The sequence below is a fragment of the Theropithecus gelada genome, chromosome 18 (genome assembly GCF_003255815.1).
Source record: "Theropithecus gelada isolate Dixy chromosome 18, Tgel_1.0, whole genome shotgun sequence".
NCBI classification, from domain to species: domain Eukaryota; kingdom Metazoa; phylum Chordata; class Mammalia; order Primates; family Cercopithecidae; genus Theropithecus; species Theropithecus gelada.
The window spans coordinates 21,473,502-21,497,862 of NC_037686.1; positions in this window are offsets into that span (position 1 = coordinate 21,473,502).

Consider the following 24,361-nt stretch of genomic DNA (forward strand, 5'->3'; position numbering starts at 1 on the left):
CTCATCACAAACAGATAAAGAACCTGTCTTAAAATATATGAAAACACGCAAAAATTAATGACTAAAATTTATTGTTTCTGCAACAGCTAAAGGCAAATTGTGATAATAATAAAAAATCAACTTTTCAGTCTTTCAATAATTGTGTACTACATTTGCATCAAGTGTGCAATCTATTTCATTTATGCAAATATCTTCTTTAGGTATTAATATTTTTGCTTTTCTGCAACTCTGTTGGGCCTCTGTTAGTATGTAGTCACATTTTCCTTATTCTTCCTTTTTTTTTTCTGTTTATACAGGGTTTTGTAGGTTCTCTCTTCCTCTTCTGCAGTATGTATTAATAAAAGAATAGTTACAGTAAATAAAAGTGAGAGATATCTCAGGTCTTCCACATATCTTATGTAAAAGTGTTCCCTGTTACTTTATGGACTTCATCACCTCTCAGGCTCTTTGCAGTCTCTCTCTCTCCCTCTTTTAGGAGCCATTAATTCAAGCATAGCTGTTTGTGGAGAATACCATTGTGTAACAAAAGTCATTTCTCAATTTTTACTTTTTCCACTTTTATCCCAGCATATTGGGAAAAATAGATTACCCTCTTATTTTCTGTCCTCACCATTTTCTCGTGAAGGGCAGCTAGACCTTGATATAAAAACCACAGATCAATTGAGCACTAGATGTCATCCTTTATTGATATCTGTTCTCCCTTTTCACTCTATCACAAATTGAATTGAACCCAGAACGTTCAAAAACTAAGACTCTTTTTTTTCTTTCCTATTAGCTTATCTCACCATTTACAGCAACAGTAAAAGTCTACTATGCTTCACATTAGACATCTATAACATCAGAATATTCTATTGGTTTAGAAAATATTCCTATGAGTACAGTGACAGAGTCCTAAATTACATTGTGTATGATGGTACATTGTATTATAATAGTTTGTGATATGGTTCAGCTGTGTCCCCACCCAAATCTCATCTCGAATTCCCACATGTTATGGGAGGGACTGGGTGAGAGGTAATTGAATCATGGAGGCAAGTCTTCCCAGTGCTGCTCTCATGATAGTGAATAAATCTCATGAGACATGAGATTTTATAAAAAGGAATTCCTTTGCACAAGTTCTCTGTCTTTGCCTGCTACCATCCATGAAGACATGACTTGTGCCGTGAATGTGAGGCTTCCCCAGACACATGGCACTGTAAGTTCATTAAACCTCCTTCTTTTGTAAATTGCCCAGTCTCAGGTCTGTCTTTATCAGAAATGTAAAAACAGACTAATACAGTTTGACTTTGACATAATTTGGAAAGTGAGTCCCATGAAACATTAGAATTGGATTTGCTTAATTTTTGAGATGCTAGGTTGGCCGTAAAATTGGGCATCCATTTGATTTGTTAGATCAAGCTACAACTAACAAACAAGGAAAACCCAGACCATTAAGATAATGTGATTCAGATCCTCTTTGGAGATAAGATATATGGATATTAACTTATTTAGGACTATAACTTTTCAATGACTGAGATTAGTTTTTTGTTTATTTGTTTGTTTGTTTTTAGAATTCAGAGTTCTCTGTGTATTCTAATGGGAAAGCATGCATAGTGTTCACATATATTATATTTTTTTCCGTTGCAAGTGGTGCAATTACAGTTCGCACCAACCTTGACCTCCCAAGCTCAAGCTATTCTCCCAGTTCAGGCTATTGGGTAGCTGAGACTACAGGCCCCCAGCACCAAGCCTGGCTAAATTTAGACCGGTTTTTTGTTTTTGTTTTTGTTTTTGTTTTTGTTTTGGAGAGATAGGTTCTTGCTATGTTGCCCAGACTGGTCTCAAAGTCCTGGGCTCAAGCCATCTTCATGCCTCAGCCTCCCAAAGTGCTGGAATTACAGGTATGAGCCACCACAATTGACCTAAATTTTTTAATCATATGTGTGCAATAAAATAGGGTACAATATTGGGAAAAAATTATCCTCTGTTAGGAAATAGTATATAAAATTAGGGCATAATTTAAGAAATATTTGGCCTTGAGGTAAATTAATGTGCTGTTTAGAGGGCTCTGGGTGATAGTTAAAGTGTCATGTTTCCTGGTTCCAAGTGTCTATAAAGAAACAATAGTATGTGCAGAATATAAAGCCTCATGTCATTATAACAAGTCTTCTTGGTAGATAATTGATAGTTCTCCTAGAATTCTATAGACTGTCCATGACTGACTATGGGCACAACTGTCAAAGCCAACAGTTGAAGAAAAACAAATTAAAGCCAGGAGAGCCAGTAGTGAAGAGAGGAGAGACTCCTGTTCTTTTCTCCACGCATCAAGAGTGCTTTTGTTCCTTTACTGGCTTTGTATGATCATCCATTCCTCTCTTTTCCCCAAAAGGAAAATAAAATACTAATAATGTCATAATGCAAACATTGAGCCCTATTTACCCATGGTAATGGTTGGAGTCGCTGTATATAAAACAGTAATGGTCTTGTGCATGATCTTCTTTTCAAATTCTAAAGCAGATACTGAATTTATTTTAAGACTTAACTTCCTGAGAGAGACTCTGGCATTTCTAGAATTGATATTAAAAAACAAAAAACAAAACAAACAAACAAACAAAACAAACAAAAAACGAACACTGGGAAGCCCTATTTATTCCATGAGTGTAGGCTGTATGCTTTTTCTTAGACATCCAATGCTTTGCCTTTGTGCTAGGAGAATTTAGCAGAGTAAAAGTAAAAACAAAGTACATTGTTTTACATTGTCTATGATTTCTCTGTGTACATTGTCTATCTATTTGGGGCATTTAATGTGAAAGAAAAGCCTAATAATACCGTAGTCCGCCTTATCTGCAGGGGATACGTTCCAAGACCCACGGTGAATGTCTGAAACCGTAGATAGTACTAAACCATATATATACTACGTTTTGCTCCTATACATCTGTACTTACGATAAGTTTAATTCATAAATTAGCCACAGTAGGAGATTAATAACTAAGTAGGAAAATTATAACAATGTACTGCAATTAAAGTTATGTGAATATGGTCTCTGTCTTTGTATCTCAAAATATTTTGTTGTTCTGTACTCACCCTTCTTTTTCTTGTGGTTTGTGGATCTGATAATCAAGAAGGATAATAGGTGCCTCTACTAATTGACTAATGGGTGGGTAGTGGATATGAGGAGCAAAGGGAGGATTCACATATTTAGCAGGACAGAGTGGAACCATGTGAGAGTTCGTCATGCTACTCAGAAAGGCAAGCAATTTAAAACTTACAAATTGTTATTACTGAAATTTTTCATGTAATATTTTTGGACTGCAGTTCACTGCAGGTAAATAAAGCCTTGCAAAATGAAACAACAGATAAGGGGAAATTACTATACCAAAACAATCAAAATCTCATTCATAAACCTACAAATAATTTGCTATTGAAAAAAATGACAAGATTTCTCTTGTCCTTCAACTGACATCCTCCTAAATTTATACTTATTCAACACTGAAATCATCAAAATAATCTTGGGGGAATATTTAACTCATTAATTACCAGAATATGGAGTAGAGTTTAAGAATGAAATACTCATAGTAGATTTTAAAATAAATGCATGTATTACATTTTTTGAAAACTTGTAGATAAATAGAAGTTTGTTCTTGGATCAAACAGAATTAATGGAACTTTTTAAAAAACTAGCATATTCTTTTGTATTAACCTTTCAAATAATTAGTTTGCCATATGTTATGTAATTAATGAGAAGACAAATTAATATTTCCATCTGGTCCAAAATATGTTAAGAAAATACGTTTCACTCTTGTTGTCAGAGAGGTTGTATTTTGTAAAATTAAGTAAAAAAAAAAAAAATCCAAAATAATAGTAGCTTGAATGAGGTATCATTCTACTTCTCTCTCACCCAAAATAATTGCAAAAATAGGCCGTGGAAAGTGGCCTATTTTTACCACTCTGGAAGGACCCAGGCTTCATCTCTGCTCACCTCAGCATCTCTAGGATGTAATCAGCGTTTTCATTGTCCTGGATGATTCCAGCCATCACATTCATATGCTAGGAAACTGAATTAATACAAGGAAGAGGTAGAAAAAGCCACGACCTTTTCAAGGAGACTTCCTGGATGTCCCACAAAACTCTTGCCCTTAAAACTTAGGGCCACGTGGAGTAGCAAGGTAAGTTTTTCACCTGGGCAACAATGAATTATTTTACTAACATGGAGTGGAGGAAAGATGTTGGAAAGCAATGAGCAGTCTCTACTACAAATTTGAGAGAGGAAAATTCTCAAAAATTATTTAGAAAGTATTGAAAGTTATGTATTTGAAAATGATAGCAAAATGCAGATCATGCTTTATAAATAGCAATAATACTTTGACAATTGGCGTGTTTGTGCTTTTCCAGAAACTTTAGCTTAATGATGATGGTGATTATTGAATTTTAAATGGCAACAAGGGTCTCTTAGCTTCATCTAAATTAAGTTCTATTGTTTCCTATTTCTTTAATTTACTATGCAAGGTTATAAGAGAAAAATATGACTTTGCTCATTGTACTTTGCTCTCTTAGACACAGGAAACTTAGGTAGGAAACCCTCCAGGCAATTGTAAGAGGAGAGACAGGCAGAAAAGTGTGTTTGTGATAGAAGCAGAGGAGGGAAACGGAGTTTCACAGCAGTGAAATAAACAATACAAATATACAGTAAATTTGAAAATCTATTACCGAGTCTGTCCCACAGGCTCTGGCAGAGTGACAGATGAAAGAAGTTCACTGACACAGGTATTTTGCCTGACAATGCGGCTAGGGGACAGCATGGCTCTGCACCGTCGATGACAGAGTCCAGCAGCTGCTGAGAGAATGCCGCCCCCAAAAGCCAACCCTGCTCTCATTTATTTAGAACAGATTTAATGACAAAGGCTTGAAGTAAACACAATTTGTGGGTAATAAACATTGTCAACCCCCAAGTAGAGCACAGTTCTTCCCCGAATGATCAAAGGTTGGTTTCTGGAGACAGGAGTATACAATTTATCTAGATGAGTTCTTTTACTAAATAAGAGAATCTGGCTGCCTTCAGCCAAATCCTCTTTCAAAGCTTTTGCAAAACCTCCCAGGATTCCATGAAGGTTTGCATCTTTCCCTATAATTTCTCCCACCACCATAACTGACCTCCTACATCTCCCCCTTTTCTGTGTGTTTTTTTTTTTTTTTTTTTTTTAAGCATCAGGTTTTGTTGATTGAAGAGCACAGATGTGTGCAGCGACAGGTTTGTCTGCTGCAGCGGTTATTGCTCGTATTCCCACTTTGCATCCTAGAATTAATAAATAACATAAGACAAACATCAGTATTATTAGCAACATTCTTTACCAATCGAGGAGTGACCCCCAGGAGTGGGGGTCTGTTCAGGAGAGATGTTGTCGCATATCCTTCCATATGGTTGTTTGTTGGGCATGTAGATCTATGGCATTTAGGGACTCTAGAATTTCAGTTTTAAGTTGCCTTATGTCTGCTGTTAAAGTATCAGGTAAGGTTCCCAGAGGTATTGTTTCACCTCATCCCAACTATGTATTGATTGATCCAAGGTAGAGAGATGACATAATGTGCTTATGCTACCAGTCATGGTTTAACTGCTGTCAGAATGCCAGTGTGTCTTGCCGCTCACCTACATATTCTAAGGCAGCACTGAGGGCTCCCAGGAATGCAAGAATCTTTTAATCTATACCCTGCTGTAAGAGAAGTTCATTAGACACATTTTTGGCCAAGTTATCTACAAAGGTGTTGTTTGTACTGATTCAGTAATAGAGGCCACAGCAACACTAGCAGTTGCCAAGATGACTATGGCTGAGACTATTAAGGCTATAAGTGTGCCTATGAATCTTTTGGGTCTGACCTGGGATAGGGCATGTTCTAAGGTGGCAAGGGCAGAGGAACCTTGCCAATTGCATGTCAAATTGACTGGTAGAAATATCTCAGATTGTCTCCTTAATACCATGACACTAGTAATATTTATATTCAATATATTGTAATTAGTGATACATGAGGCGAACCAAGCCTGTCCCTGCACTTGAGTCACAAACGTGGAGTTTTGGCATATAGTGGAAATATTGGTTCCCATTAAAAAAACATATGGATGAGTAGTGCAAATCAGGCACTGATCTGTGTGATTATGAATAGTGATCATAGTATAATTGTTACTGGAATTATATGTCCCATGCCAGGTGTTAAGGGAGGTGATAAGATGTCCCAGGCACCATAAAAAGTCTTGGGGTGGCATGGACTTTACTTGGGTTCTCAGATATCTCATCCCCCCATCAGCCCAAATCATAGGGGAACAGGACACGGCTGTGAAACTGTGATTGATGCCATGATAGATGTGGCCATCAGTATGGTCGCCCTGCAAATGACAATGGGGGCAGTCTAAGATGTTATGGTTGCCTAATTGGAGGCTACAGGCTTGTCCCCCATGACAGACCTCCCAGCTAAAGTGGAACTCATTACTTTATCAGCTTTGTTCTTTACCACAGGGAGGAATGTTGGGGAAGGTGACATTAGTTGCATTGCTCAGTTTGAGGCTGCTTGCAACAAAGAATGTTAAGGCATTTACTTTGCCATGAAGTTGCCATAATTGTGTTTGGGCAGGTACACAGTAAGGGTTAGAACTTGCATAACTTACACATAGTGGGAGGGTAGTGGAGTGATATATAGTGTTACCTGACACCTTATCCAGTGTGTGCCATTAATGAGGGACCACACTGAGGGTAAGTCAATCCCTCCTAGCCAAGCAGTTACAGTATTAGAAGCTGGGAAGGAGGTGTCTGTCCAAGTAACAAGGTGGAAGAAAGGCAGATCTAAGAGATGAGCCCAGTAGGAATTCTTTTCCTGCGTTACTTTTGGTCTCCACTATTGGGGCTTTCCCTCCTCATATGACCTGGCTCTCCACATAGAATACAATTTGGGTTTCTCTCCTTTTTCACTTTAGGAGGCCTTAATGCCATAGTCAATATTATGACTTTGTGTGTTTCAGTTCCCACCAGCTGACATGCTCATATCAGTTCCTCGACTGTGGCCACCTTTTCTCTGATTACCTGCATTGCTTGCTGACAGTCGACATTAGCATTTTCGTAAGCCAACTGCAACACTAAGATATCAGCAGGCTGAGTGTGAGTAATTTGTCTCTTAATTGCCTGGGTCAACTGATTGATAAATTCACAAATGGCTCCTGAGGCCCTTGTCGAACATTTATAAAAGATCCCTGTTGAACTCTGCTTTCAGGAATTTGGTCCCAAGCTCTGAGAGCACACAAAGACACTTGTGCAAAGACATGGGGATCAAAATTTAGTTGTTGTTGTACATTTGCATGGGAACCCATCCCCTGGAGCATAGCAGCTGTTATGACTTGCCCAGTCACTTGATTCTGGTTTGCTTGTTGTTCGAATAACTCATCATATTCTGCCCTCCAGAGGAGGTATTGGCTAGGCTCCAAAGTCGTTTTAGCTAGGACTGACCAGTCCCATGGGGTCATACCGCATGGCAGTTGTCTGCATGGTTTCAATGATTTATTTCGTAAATAGGCTAGTGGCTCCGTTTTCTTCAATGGTTTTTCTTCTTTTTTTATAGGCATTCAAAGAAATGGGTTAATATGCCTGATTGCCTTGTCAATCTTGCATTACCGGGCAGGCCAAGAGCTCCCACTCTAAAGCTGCTTGCCTAAGACAGGGTCCCATGGCTGTAGCATACCCCTTGTCTTTTTTCCAATTTATTGGAGGAGGGGGCTCAGGCAAAACCTTCATTTCCTCCTTGTTAATTTTGCCCAGAAAGGATGGGGCTGAAGGAGAAAGAGGGGGCAGTGATGTAGGTGATGGTTCTTGCTCTCTTCCCTTTCTATAGAGGCTCTTCTATGTAGAATGGGACCAAAGCCACCCTAACTAGGACCCATAATGTTAGAGATGTTACTGGGACCTGTTGCCCTTGTGCATTATGTTATTTATGACTTATCCCCACTTGCTCCCAGAGCTCTACGTCTAGCATGCCTTCTTCTGGGAACCATGGGTTATGTGAAACAACAGGTTACATTAGGTCCCTTAATTGAGCCTGCAAAACCTAGGCTACACTAGCTTTAAGCAGCTGTTTCAATACTTTCATATACTGTTTCTATTGAGCTGATAACTGCTGTCCCATGATGAAATCCTAGACTGAACAATTCCCTTGAACTTGGAAATCCCAAGTGAGTACCAATGACTAACTGACTTACTGACTGTGCAGTCCCTTCATCTTCATTTTTGAGGGTTCCATCGTGATTGCTGCAGCAATCCTCATGTGGGGCACCACCCACCCAGTATGACCTGCAGACTCTTGCCAAGTGACAGATGGAAGTTCGCTGACACAGGTATTTTGCCTGAAAATGCGGCTAGGGGACCGCACAGCTCTGCAACTCTGATGAGAGAGTCCAGCAGCTACCGAGAGAATGCTGTCCCCATAAGCTGGCCCCACTAGCATTTATTTAGTACAGATTTAATGACAAAGGCTTTGAGTAAACACAATTTGTGGGTAATAAACATTGTCAACTCCCCTGAGTAGAGAGCAGTCCTGTGCGCAAATGATCCAAGGTTGGTTTCTGGAGACAGGAGTAAACAAATGTATCTAGATAAGTTATTTTACATTGTCTTATTATCTACCATTTGTTCTCAGGCTCTTGATCAGAGAATCTGGCTGCTTTCAGCCAAATCTTCTTTCAAAGCTTTTGCAAAACCTCCCAGACTTCCAAGAAGGTTTGTATCTTTCCCTATAATTCCTGCCACCACCCTAACCAGTCTCCTATATTTGATCTGTTTTATGCAAACTGAAGCAATTTATATTCCTTGAATATGCTTTAATTACACATTTTAGTTCTACTTGATAGATTATATTGTGAATTATTTAATAATTTTGTTGTTAGTACATAATTTATTAGACGGTGTTCAATTTCTTCTTCAAAATTTCTGTAAGTTTAGAATTTGTTATAATATTTGGATAGGACACTAGGGAGGAACTGGTTAATTTTCCCAAAGTTGTAGCTATCCAAGAATATTGTTAATAATATACAATGTATCATGGTTCTATTAATATTAGACATTCTTTTTTATTATATAAACGTATATCAGCCAAGATCTAATTAATATGTATAAGGAAAAGATATACCCTGTATAAAGCAATCTAAAACATACCATTATCTTAGTGGAAATTAATTACCATGCTATTTCAACATAAATATAGCAAAGAATGTTTTACCCAAACTTATCTTAATTTTTTAAAAAGTTTATCTTTATCCTCTTATATGAAAACTCTGGTATGTTTTCAATTCCTGAGAAGTCATTTTGTTTCATGACCCTTAGAAAACCACTAGATGATACCACTAGCATGACACCACTAGCAACTACTCAAAAACATATTGCTCTAAACCTGTCCTGGGATTTTTGATACTAAACCAAAGCCTTTTAAACAGGGATTTGTGAAGAATCTAAAGGGAATATATTGCTCTAAAACATATTGCTCTAAACCTGTCCTGGGATTTTTGATACTAAACCAAAGCCTTTTAAATGGGGATTTGTGAAGAATCTAAAGGGAATATCAGGTCAGATTGAAGATCACCCACTCTGGAGTGCAGTGGCATGATCACAACAGGTCACAGCAACCTTGAACTCCTTGACTCAAGCAATCCTCCTGTCTCAGCCTCCTGGGTAGAGAGCACTATAGGCACAGGCTACAATATCTGGCTCATTTAAAAAATTTTTTGTAGAGACAGGGTCTCGCTATGTTGTCCATGTTGATCTTGAACTCTTAACCTTAAGCAATCCCCGCCACCTCAGCCTCCTACAGCTCTGATAGTATAGGCATGAGGCATCATGCTTAGCTGCTTTGTTACAATTTTAATGTTTATGCTTTTTGCAATAAGACATGTAAATAGTTTTAAAAGGCAAATAGTACTATAAGGTGTAAAAACAAAAACAATAAAAAAAGAAGTCAAGCCCTTATATAAATTTTTACTGCCCAGAGAACACAGATCATAACTTCTTTTTACTTGTTTTTATTTGACTTTGCCTAATTTCTAAATTCGATACCTATAATAATACTTATTGAATTTTAATGTGTATATACATTACAAAATGGGCTTGGTATCATAAAAGATGAAGATTTAGCATTCTTCCTCCAATTACTCAAAAAATATGTATGCTCATTGAAAGAAAATGCTGTTTGTAGTTCTACCCTATACCTCTATATTAAAAGCACCTAGTGTCTCCAATTCTTGAAATATATATTCTACAAATTATCTTGATTCTTGTTGGTTTCTCTTTCTTCAGGACTAGATTTTAATTTTCTCCACTCTGTGAATTTGTTCTCACTTGTCCATCTGCTAACTTCTAAAATTTTTGTTTTCTATTTTCTCATTTCTCTTTCCATTTGTCCTTTGGATTTAAATTTTTTCCTGTAACGTCATTTTAGTAGGGTTTCAGAAGGGAGCATATATAAAAACAGTGGCTTAAAGAAGACTAGTAAGACATTCTTATGCCTGTACACCTGAATAGGGTCAATTTAGACTTCAAAAATAAATAGAACTAAAATAAAAATGAATAAAGATAGTTTTTTTTTTCCTGTAGAAAATGTTAAATATGAAGAAAGAATTTAAAGTGTACATAGGATTTAGACTACAGTCTCTAGAGTGAATATTTAACAATTAACCTGATTTCATCACTCACCAACCGTATGATCTTGTGCTAGTGGCTTTAATTATTTGTGCTTCACCTTTCTAAATAGTAAAATTGAGATGCAAGTAGCATCCATTTCTCTTATAATTTTAAAATTAGAAATGTGGCAGCCGGGTGCGGTGGCTCATGCCTGTAATCCCAGCACTTTGGGAGTCTGAGGCGGGCAGATCATGAGGTCAGGAGATCGAGACCATCCTGGCTAACACAGTGAAAGCTCGTCTCTACTAAAAATACAAAAAAATTAACCACGTGTGGTGGCGGGCACCTATAGTCCCTGCTACTAGGGAGGCTGAGGCTGGAGAATGGCATGAACCTGGGAGGTGGAGCTTGCAGTGAGCAGAGATGGCATCACTGCACTCCAGTCTAGGGAATAGAACGAGACTCCATCTCAAAAAAAAAAAAAAAAAAAAAGGAAAGAAAAAAAGAAAAGTGGCTAAGTAGGGTGACTATGCAATATTTTATAGTGGATAAGAGCAAGTTCACATTTTTACTCTGAAACTTCTCCCCAAGAACATGTAGTAGGACACAGTAGCTTGATGCTCCCAACAACAAAAAACATATAAAATGAAATGTAAAGTACTGAAACCACAGTGAGATGTGAAAGAACTGTTAATTAAATAAATTATTAATGTAGTACCCAAAGGAAGAGAAACTATTTAAGTTTCCCTTCCTCCTCCCTACTAGTAGACAATTCCCGTCCTCCTTCCTACTAGTAGATAATGTCACTGAACAAAGAATGTTACTAAACAAGGGGAAGAAACAATGTTAAACAGTGTTACTAAAGAACTGGAAGCAAAGAGGGAATAAGCTGAGTATTTGTATTGCCAAAGAAGAAAACCTCTGCTGGAATAAAGCATATTTTAGCTAATGTATGGGGCTGATGTGACAATATGGAAAATTTGAAGGTCAGAAACACATGTTCATCTTCCATCTGGGACATCTGACGAAGCTTCATGTTGCATAGCAGGCTGGGAAACAAGAATGTAAGATACAAAAAAAGACGAATAAAATCTGCAAAAATCATAGGGCACTTACCAAACAGGGATGTACAGGGGAGTAAGTCTTCCTCAAATACAAGTCTTTCACTATTTATTATTGTTATTATTATTATTATTTTTTAGATTTTTAAAGCCCTATAGAGCAGGAGATGAGAACTACATGAAACCTCTGAATGACAAAATAGAACCTCCTGTAGCCTTCTGGGCTAAGGTAGACAAAACAAAAAAAGCAAAAAATGCCAAGTTCTCAATGATGCACCTGACAAAGTGTACCAAAAACACAGTATCAAAAGAGAAAGAGAATTCAGATCAATTTATTTTGATTGGATTAAGATTATTAGTTCCTTGACAGAGCCTCAAATGAGACTACAGTTCTGGAAAATGCTGTGATTTCAGCATTGTAATATGTCAAGCAGAAGACTCAGTCAATGTGTGCCAAGATCCCTAATCCACAGAAAATCTGAAATAATAAATGTGTGTTGTTTTTAGCCACTAAATTAGCGGTAATTTGATTAGCAACAATAGAATATTAACACAAACATTCAAAATAAATCCTACAACTCCTCTTTAGAAAACAAAGAAACAGAAAAATAAGAACAAAGCTGAATAATATGGTGCATCCTCCAAAGTTCTATGTAACCACTATCTCAGAAAGGGAAGAGAAAAGAGAATATGTAAAAAGCGATATTAAAAATACAGTGAAGGAAAACTTTCAAAAGTGACAAAAGGATAGCTCGAATTCAAGTTCAACAAATCCCAAGTAAGAGAGCTATCAATTAAAAACACCTAAGCACATCACGGTAAAATTGCAGAAAACACAAAAATAAATAAGAAAATAGAGAGAGTGCAAGAGAGAGAGGAAATGTTATAATAAGACAAAGAAATATGATACCTCATCTTCTAAGAAAGAACAACAAAAATTACAGATGACTTCTCAACCAAAACAATGACAACTAGAAGAAAATGGAACTCTGTCTTTATAGAAAAACAAACCAAACCAAAACAAAACAAAACAAAAAATAATTGCCAAACCAAAGTTGTATACCTATAGGGAAAAAATAGAAATGTGAAATGAAAATGTTTTCAGGTTACTAAATTTGTCAGCATACCTATACTAAAACAAGAACAACCAATTGGTTATTTAGAAAGAAGAAAAATGACCTGAAATGGAAGTGTAAAAATTCAAGAGAAAATAAGCTATACCAGAAAGGTTGGTAAATATAAACATATTTTATATCACAAAATAATAATTGCAATGAGTAATGGAGTTTTTATCCATTGAATTAAAATGCCTTATAACAATGGTGCAAAATTTCTGAAGAATACAGATAAATTCCTAAGATCATAAGGTTTAAGTACTATTATGTACTTAGCGATAGTAACATTTAAAATCAGTCTGTAAGTTTTAAGAATACATTTTGTTGTCTCTTTCATAAAAACTAAAATATATTAAAAGAAAGTGTATCTAGCAATTTAATATAAAAGAAAAATATAGTTAAAAATTTTGATTAATTCCAAATTAGACAAAATAAAAGAAAGTGAAAATGAAACAAAATAGATGAACCTAAGAAAATAGAAGTATAGCTGAATGTTTAAATCTAGCTGTATTTTTAGTACATTGATGTAAAAGGAATACAATTCATAAGGAGAAAGTCTAAGATTTTCAGACTGCTATCAAAACCCCACCATCTTTATACTGTTTAAAGAACACCATTTATATGTAAGAACAACAGAAAGATTGAACACAGAAGGCTGAAAAAATATACCTTACAAACATTAACCACAAAATTTCTGATTGAAACTATATAAATATCAAAGACAACATAAAGCAAGAAGCATTACAATTTATACACATTATTTCATAATGCTAAAATTGATTCATCGACCTGTTGGAATTACAAATGTGTATACCTCACTAACCTACTGGGAGACTAAGCACTCCTTTTTCAATAGTTGATTAAGCAGGGAGACGAAAATAAGAAATCCCATAGAAGGTTTGAGGAATACATTAACCAATTTGGCTTAAATGAATGTATGTGTTTGTATGGGAATAAACCATATGCTGGTCCTATGAGAATAAATCATATGTTGGGATTTGGATGACAGTCTCAACAAATTTCAAAATATTGAAATTATTTAGAGTATATATTCTGACATACAAAATTAAAACAGAAAGTAATTCGGTGGTTGCCAGGGAATTGGGGAGATGAGAAACTAAACTAAACATCATCATCACTAAGAGGAAAACCAGAATAAAAACAGTTACTTAGAATTTAAACCAATGATTTAAGTTTCTAACTCAAGAAATGAAGAAACAATAAATATAAAATCAAGAATAGATTAAACTGAACAGTAGAGAAAATCTAAAAGATAGAAGTCTTCTTTTTTTTTTTTTTTTTGTAACTATTCAAAGGGGCAGAGAAAGAAGGAGAGAGACAGAGACATAGATCCCAAATAACTGCCATCAAAGATGAAGAAGAAAGTACATTATTAAGTTTCAATAAAAAGTAGTGGATGTCATAAATGACTTTACACTAACAAATTTTATAAATTGGATGAAATCCGAAATTTCTTCAAAAAGTTGATTTGCTAAATTTAGTTGAAGTAAAATATATTATGTCTGACTGTATACAGAGGACTTAATGAATTAAATGTACTTTTAGTATGAGGATTAGTTTTCTATAAAAGTGATCCTAACATATGAAACTGTGTATAGCCAGAATTTACTATTCATAATATTTGCTACTACAAAACCCAAATAATAGAACTTTCAATTTTAGCTTTTTTCTGTCATTTGTATTATCCCTGTTACCATGTTATATTTTATTATTAATTTTTAAATTATTTTACTATAAGCCAAAAATTTGGTTGAATTTATCTTTGACATGTAATAATGGACTTATTATTTCATGTTTATATGACATAAAATGGAATTATGGATTCTAATTTTATACGTGTAGAATTATATAGATTTTATATTTTTCAATAAACATTTGTTATAATCATTACCTATATAGTAAAATTTTACCTATAGTAAAATTTTCTTAAATGGATTTTCAAAGGATTTAATTTTATAATATTCTTCCTTAGAAATCTATGTAAGAGAATGAGAAAATTAATGCATTTGAGTCTCAAAATTTGGCATTTAAAATCTTTTCATTTAATAAACCATTGTTAGTAACTTTGTGTTAGATTTAATATAATACACAAAATCATTAGCTGCCTTTCTAGAGTATATTTGGCACTATAATAGGTGTTTTTCTCTTCTCATATTTCAAAATACTTTATAGATTTCTCTTTCCTTACCTACTAGTTTTAGTCTTTAACCTAGTTTTATTTTCCTTTCATTTACTATTTTCTCTTTTTTCCAATTCTCCCAAGATCACACCAACTTGTCCTCAAGAAATAAGTGTCTTTGGCAATTTCCCTCTATTACATGTTTTTCATGTGTCAAGTGTCCCTCTTTCTAACATTCCCCTTCCACACCCTCCGAATCTTTGCAAGAATGTGAAGCTAATAATCATACCTGGACCCAGGAAAAAGACAAGATTTTGTTATGCTGGGGCTCAGGAAGCAACCTCCAATATACACCATTTTGGACTTTAAACCTCAGCAGATCACCTGGGGAGGAGCAAAACAAAGGAAGGCTTCTTCTGAAGTTCCCTTATCTACCTAAAGGCCAGATCCTCCAGATGATATGCAATTGTCATAAATCCTTTCCCCAGGTATCTCATCAACCAGGAGAAATTGATGTATATCATAGGAAGGAAGACTACAGTGGACACCACACCCAGAGCACACACAAAATTGCCCAATCTATTGTCCGTTCTTCAGGCCCATCCATCTCCCCTAAAAACCATTTCTATGGCCGGGTGCGGTGACTCACGCTTGTAATCCCAGCACTTTGGAAGACCGAGGCAGGTGGATCATGAGGTCAGAAGTTTGAGACCAGTCTGACCAAAATGATGAAACTCCGTCTCCACTAAAAATACAAAAATTAGCTGGGCGTGGTGGCGGGTGTCTATAATCTCAGCCACTCAGGAGTCTGAAGCAGGAGAACGGTGTGAACCCGGGAGGCGGAGGTTGCAGTGAGCCGAGATCACGCCACTGCACTCCAGTCTGGGCAGCAGAGCGAGACTCCGTCGCAAAAACAAAAACGAAACAAAACAAAACAAAACAAAATTTACTATTCTTGTAAAATTGCCTACATCCTGCTCTTCTCTCCCTCCTATGAAGAGTGTATTTAAGCTTCAACCATCTGGTCCTTCTTTGAGTTTTATGCTTTTTGTGGTTCCTGTGTGCTTGCAGAGTAGTAAGTTTGTATACCTTTTCTCCTGTTTATCTGTCTGTTGTCAGTTAAAGTGGACTCAATTAGTGAATTTTCAGAGGGTAATTTTGAACTTCCCTACAGTTATATTTACAGTGTTGAACAAATATTTCTTTGAAATCTTTTAAATTCACATATAACTAGCGAGACAACTAACTTTTTTGGTTAAAATACAACATACATTTAGTGAAAAGAAAGTGTTTTAATATACATGTATAGCATTTTTTCTCATACACCTAGGATTTTTATTCATAAACATTTACTTCTTTCATCATAAGTGTTTAATCTCCATTCATATTTTATTCAGCAGGTGGGAGCATTCTTCAAGTTTCAAAGAGGAGGTTATAAAATGGGCACCTTACTGGGAAGGCATGCAGTGTTACAGAGTAGGTCAAGATTCAACCAGCTGTGAAAAATAAATAAATGGTAAGAACATATTTTGCAAAGCAATGAGCATTTAGAAATAAAATATATCTGTTTATACTCACCTGTTTATACTACTTCTAGTATAAACAGATGTATTTTATGGGTGGCTGGCTTTCAACCTCAGTTTTCACCTAAAATTGGGTGGGATGCTTATAAAGATACAGATAAAAATATATTCTTTGAGTCTCATCTTTACACACAATGAAATGAGAACGTCCTCAGAAGGAAATGAGATCAGATCTTGGTTATCATTACAAATATTTGTATTCATGAGTGCTGGATAAACATAGCAGGGAAAATAAATAACATATTATTTAAGTGACTAGATTTAAAACATAGTGAAACTTATTCAAATGACTTCAATTTCACCATGGTTTTTTGAAGTAGAAAATGATTTCTACGAAAGCAAAGAATTCATGGAATGCAGGTGAAGGACTGAGCTGCAAAGGAAATACATTTTAGCTCAATACTGATTATAAATCATCCCTGATGTTACTTATGTCTAAGCTAGTGACTATAACATTAATTGAATAACACTTATTATAGAGTAATGTTTGCTATTACAGATCCACCTTAGATTCTGTACAAGGAAAAACAGATACAGAAAGTCAGAATGATCTCAATTTAAGGTCTTATAGCATAAGCCTGTCCTGAAGATCTAATTGAACTCTCAACTTAATAAATAAGAACTAATATTATTTCATTTCATATCAGTTAACTGAGTTTCACTCCCAACATGTAAGTTCTCCAGACAGTCGCACTGAATTATTTTCTCATAATCAGAATACTATTAAAGACTTATATGGCTAGAATTATATAAATGATTGACAAGAATGTCATTCTGGAATCCCCGTGAGGAACCTATATATAGGCAGAATGAGACAATCATGCAAAATAACACTTTGCTCTGTAAATTAAACATCCCTGCAATTTTCTTCTTTTGTCTATTCTCAGAAGTAGAAAATTATTATCATCAAGTTCCTGCCATGATCTTCTGAAGCACATAATCCAAAAAATATATACATTACTTTTTGTTATTCCTTTTTGCCAAACTATGTGACCAAAAAGCAAATGAATTTGGAGTGCAAAATGGTCCATATGCATCTCAATAAAAGCAATTTTATATTTTTGTATAACAGTTATACATTCTTCTAATGATGAGATAAAGTATGTGTGAGGCCAGGTAGCATTTGAAATCAAACGTCTGCCATACGAATTACAGGGAGAATGTGCAGTACTTTCTATTAAACAGTTAGTAGACATTATTAACTAGAATTGATAGTTCACAATAAAAATGTATTATGTTCCATCCATTCACCATGTACTGTGCCAATATTTTCTCTTTCGTTGTCAAGTTCATTTTCTGTGAAACTTATAAAATAATTTTTCAGCAATTTTTTCTCCTAATATTACAAATGGAGAAAATACTACAGAAAAATACCATTCTCAAATGTTTTGAAAATGTATGATATACATTCAAATGCTTCACTTCATGTGATAATTGCCCATGACTAAACATCCATGCATGAATACACTAATGCTTAATTATTTTCAGAAAGTAAAATTAGTTGTCATACAAGCTTGATCTCTTAGTATAGATGATTTTAATTTTCTAATAATGCATCCAATTGGTTGGTAACACATTTTGATAATGTGCTATTGGTGGATCAGTATTTTTGGATGCTTAATAAATGTTTTTGTCATAGAAACTAACTACTCATATAAATCAGAGCAAAGCTAAGCCACTAAAATATGACGAATAAACAAGAATTGCTGCCCTATTCCACTGGAGATGGTTTAGAGACATTAGTGACTCAAGGAACTCACCTTAGGAGTTACAAATACTTGGGTAAACTAGAAAGAACTATGTGGCACTGGTAGAATTAGAAACATCAGTATGAGCTCATCAATAGCTTAATAGGAACACAGATACATAGATATATGAATAATAATATCTATAATGTGTATCTATGTGTGATGTAAACATGGGTTAGTATACATATGTAGATTTACTAGCTCAGTTCACAAGTGACACTTCAATCACAATGAGCATATTCTGAACTCTGACAGGAGTTTCTAAATTGCATTCTCAAATAAAGGGAATCAGGGCTCTTTGCACCAAGGTCTGATTCTATAGCTGGGACAGGAAAATATAAAGTGACACTGTTGCATCTTGTAGTACCAGAAATCAAGGAAGCACCCAAAACATCAATGGATTGAGGCACATCAATGAGACACAGGAGCCAACCTGAAATGACTCCCAGTGGCCACAGTGGGGACAAGTAGAGCCAAAAAGTAAGTCAAGTATCTTGGGATTATATTTTAAAGTATAAAATAAATATGTGTGAGAAAACATTTATATAGTAAATTATTTAATATATAAGAGGATGTTAAATAATTACTGCTTTACTCTCCAGAAGGAGAAGCAGGACTTAGTGGCACATTTCCAACTGATAAAGTGTACAAAGGGAGAGAAAAGTAATTTTAGAGTGGAGCTATTTTAACCAAGTGAACAATTTAAATATCATGGGTGATTAATCATGTTTATTTATTGCATATATTCCCTTTAAAATGATGTGATAGAGAAGAGTACCTGTAATCTTCAAAACTGTGCAGGTCATGAAAAATGAAGAGACAGTGGTTAAATGCAGTGTGGTATTCTGGATTGGATCCTGGCACAGTCAGAAAAGAAGTGAAATCCAAACAATATGGAGTTTAGTTTATAATAATGTAAACTGTTATTTGATCAGTTTTGACAAATATGTCATGGTAATAGAAAATACAGACATTGAGGAGAATTGGGTGAAAGGTATACTGGAATTCAGTACTATTGTTGCAATTAAAAAAAAAATCTAAAATCGCTCTAAAAATTTAAAAGTGTATTAAATACAAACGTATATTTTATTTAATCAAGACTTTTATTTTGGAAGGCAACTTAAAGTTGTTTTGCATGCAAACATAATAATTAAGGATTCGCATATGATTGAATTTTAAGTCACTGATAAAATGCAATGAATAATGGCTAGACAAATAGAACCCGTGTCTGTTATGTCAAATTGGGCTTTCAACTTTATCCATACTGGTCTCTGTTTTTTCATTTGTAAAACTGTGAAAATATAAACACTAGTTGCTTTGTAAGGTTCTTCCTAGTTTACTCATCTTATAAAACATGATAATTACAAGTGTTTGGTCTGTTTATAATAAGTACTAAATTATTATTAAAATTAGTCATGTACATGCACTTTGATATGTGTATAATGCACTTATTTCAAATTATGTAGAAGATAAAAGCATTTACTTTGTTGTTTTGTAGTGTATAAATAATTTGCAGCCATGGGGAAATGCATTAATGTAATTATGGGGCAGGGTGGTGATTTTTAAGAAAATTAAAATAAATACTTTATGTTCCTACATTTTTTTTTGAAAAATATATTGTTAATTATGTTCTACAGAATCATCAAATAAGAAAAAAATTTCAAAGGCTACTGATAGATCTTTCAAAAGATTGGGGATATATTTTAAAAGTAAATCAAATACATTTTTGATTATTTCATTTCCTCAATAAAGTTAATTTTTTCCTCAACTAAATCTGCATTATGTGTGTGTGTGTGATAGAGAGTGAAAGAGTAAACTAAACATAGAATATTTAACCTTACTGAAACAGTTGAATGCATTTGAACATTTATTCCATGTAAAATGATACATTCTGATAATATATTATTCATATATATGGAAACACAAATTTACGTATATTTTACCAATGCCTTGAATATTGAAAGAGACTTTGGTGTCACTTCTGGGTGTGAAAGGAAATTCGGAAAATACATTTTTGAAACCTTCATGTTGAAATTTCTGTGAAATGGTTTTTGTTTGCTTGTTCTTTGTTTTGAGACAGGGTCTCATTCTGTCACCCAGGTTGGAATGCAGTGGCATGATCACAGATCACTGCAGCCTCAACCTTCCAGGCTCAGACAAGCCTCCCACCTCAGCCTCCTGAGTAGCTGGGACCACAGATGAGCACCATCACACCTAGCTAATTTTTAAATTTCTGTAAAGACAGGGTTTTCATATGTTGCCCAGGCTACATTGAGCTGTCACTTGAACTCCTGGGCTCAAGTGATCCTCCTGCCTGTACCTCACTAAGTACTGTGATTACAGGTGTGAGCCACTGCACCCGGTCCTGGTGAAATGTTGATAGCTTATAGGAATCACACAATATTTGAAATCAGAGCTTCCCTAGATGATCCAGAACCGATAAGTTATCTGTGCGAACCCTTTCTCTCTTACATTCTAAGGAAATTTATTTAAGGTTATTTTTTCAGGTTTTTCTGTAAAATACTCATTTGCAGTTTGGAAGAAAACAGATTGCTTATTTTTGTGGGCTCCATATAAAATCAAGAGTGAATTAGTAATGAAGATATCATTTATATCAACATGACATTGACACAGGAAAAAAAAAAGGAAAAACTCAGCTTCAAACTCAGAGACAAATTACCCTCTAAAAAAACAGATTCTAAGATTTGACCTAGACCCACCATTTCCCTCTCTCTCTAGCCCCTTTCTAGCAGTTTATTTGTTGGTGTCTTCCCATCTTCCTGGCTTCTGCGCATCAGAGTGGCCCATGGTTCAGTCATTAAAATGAAAATATATGAGTTTTCATCTTCTTTTACTTCCTAGGTGATCACACCCAAACCTATTTTTAGAAATCTAAAGACTGATGGTCTCAAATTTCTACCTGCAATTGTATCATTTTCTCCTGAACTCCATATACATATATCCCAATTGCCTGCTTGAAATCTCCATTTGGATATTTAATAGACATTCTGAAGTTAATACGCCCAAAATCAAGCTCCTCACCTTCCTTCAAAAACTCACTTTCCCAGCAGTTTTCCTTATCTTGGTGGATGCCAGCCATCTTTGTAAGATGCTTAGATTAAAAACTTGATGTCATCTTTGACTCACTTATTTCTCCCATTTCTTACACCTAATACTGCCGAAAATTCTCTTGGCTCTGCCTTAAAAATATATCCAGACTCTAATCACTTTTCCCTATCTCCAGGTTTACTACTCTGCTCCAAGCCATTGTCATTTCTTACGTGGGTTATTGCAATAGCTTGCACTCTTGTTCCTTTTCAGTTGGCACTCAATAAAGCTGATGAGCTATCCAATTCATCTTCTGCTACTGCCCCTGCTGGCCAACAGTCTCTAGCCACACCGTCCTCCCTATTCTTCAAAAACACAATACCCACTAAATGTCCAATGTCCTACATTAATTCCTCAAATGCCATCAGTAATTTCTGTTTTCATCTAGCTTACTTCATTTCCATTCAGCTAAGTCTTTCCTAAAATTTAAGTCAAATTACTTTGTAAATATCTGTTTCAAGCGCATGTGACATTCTCCAACTTCCTGCCACTTGCTGCTCTCTGGCCTAAAACAGTCTCCCCAAGATATCTTCACAACTCACTCATGCTCCTCTCTCAGATCTTTAGTTAAACACCACTTCCTAAAAGAGGCCTTCCCTGATTGCCCTACACAAAATTGCAATACCTGCCATGCTCACAATTATGCTTGTCTGCTTTATTTTTTTCTATAGTACTTATCACAATGCAAAATAGCATACCTTTTCCTGATTTCTTTTGTTAATTTGTGTTACCCTCCCAAGAATATAATTTGCTTCCAGCATGTAGGGATTGTTTATGTTTACTCGTTGCTTTATCACCAGTATTTAAAACAATCTCCATCACATAATAAAACACAACAAATAAATGATGAACATATATATTGACTGAATCCAAACAGGATATTTTGGAGGGATGAAAGGATTAGAATATGTGAACAAAATATTCTATGAAATAGAACACTGGAAATGTTGCCCAGTTGAATACCATGGTTAGCCTGTTTCATTTGTAGAGAGTAAAACACAGGGTTGGGAATCCTTTCATTTTTGTTTGATTTATATTTGGGTTGATTCAAATCCTTTAATTTTTATTTCTAAGCTCTAAACTCTCAGAAAGGCATGTTGGAGGATTTCTTGCCTAATTTTATAAAAATAAAATGAATATCTTTGAGAAACCTAGATATCTTGTTTCACACTAATTGCCTGATTTAGTATTCAGGTTGGATCAAGAGGCTTCCTGGAAAATGGGTCAAAAAGGATAAATTAGTTTCATTACTAACAAGAATTCTTAACTAAGTAGCAGTTTTGCTTTAGGCTCAGTAATTAAATCTCCTTGATGTGATATTATGTTGCCTCTTTCTCTAGCCTTCTTCCTCTGCTAATTGACCTTAATTTATTATTGATCACTGAAAATTTTTCTCTGACCTTCCTATCTCCTAAATCAATTCTCAAACCCAATCAATAATTCCGTTTTCAACTAGCTTTCTTTTTTCTACATTGCTAAGTGTTTTCCCAAATTAAAATGAAATTTCAAATTACCTTGTACAAATCTACAGACAAGTTAATATACTCACTGTATCATTTCAGGGGATAGAAGATGAATTGGGTAGATTCATGCACACTAATTGCCTGATTCATGCACATGTGCAAATATGGATCATCTCTAATAATCAATTGAAAATCAGTACATCATGAATGAAAGACAGTGAACAGTAAACTCTACATGAAAAACTTCTGCCATTCACTGGATATCTTATTATAAATAAGATTTGTATTAGCACCGATGCCATGTTATTTCATTCTGTCTTAATTTATCTATCATTTTTATTTTGAATCATTATCTAGCCAAACAAAGATAAAATTTAAAGCTACTTTGGTGACATTTTTGTGTATTTCATTTGTAGTTGAAACAAGGAAACTGAGATCAGGGATCTTGATTCTCCTAGGTGGAATTTACTTTCAGTAACAGAAATGTCTATACCATATATATTATTACTGCTGTCCAATATTATGTTCTCTATACCACACAGAATCTCTAACTTGCATTTCAGCACAAAATGGAGAAGATACAAGTTCATTCTTCTTTCTTTTCTAATCTATATATATTTTGCAGCATTTAAAATATTTGGCACAGTATTTTATCACTGTATAATCTTTTGTATAACTGTAACATTGTATTTATCCATCATACATCTTGGCTAGTGTCAAATGTAAATATGATTTATACTAAAGAACCATCAAATCCTACACTGAAATCTTGTAGAATTGCACAGTGCGTCATATCTTAAACAATCATATTAAACGTGGAGTAACAATACCACACATTAAATATTCAGATAGATTATGTGTATATCTTAAAATCATTTTGAGAAATTGAATACTTGATTTTAAAAGTAAAGAGTCCAATTAATACATAATTACAATAAAATAACTGAGTTGTATCTTAGTTAACAATTTCAATGTCATTTTAGTGATTTGAGAAATATTTTAAATTGCTACCCTTGCTCTGTAAAATAAGAATTATTTGAAATTTGTATATCATGCTAAATAAAGTTTCCAAAGACAGACTAATGCAATAATATGCAAATAAAAATTTTGACACATAAAACATTTATTGATAGAAAATATTCCATTCCAAAAATATGTGGAATAGATCTTTAATTCTCTATAAACATTGTGGTTCACTATAACCTCTGCATGAACTTTGTGAGTTAATTATGGTCTAAACAGCACACAAATGGAAAAATGGTATCCCCTCAGGTATATCTGCTGTCATAACAAAATGTCTTCCAAACTCGAGTTTTAAAATGATTATCTCAATTTATACTTTACTGTTTAAATTATTGCACACTCCACATTTTGAAAGAATAGATCTGCTTCTGCTTCAAAATCATGAAAAATAAATATGAGAAATATCCTACCCTGTCAAGTGTTAGTGTGTATTTTGTTCTTATTGGCATTCATCTACAGTAATATATTCGGATGCTTTCTGAAGGATGGTGTATATGCTAC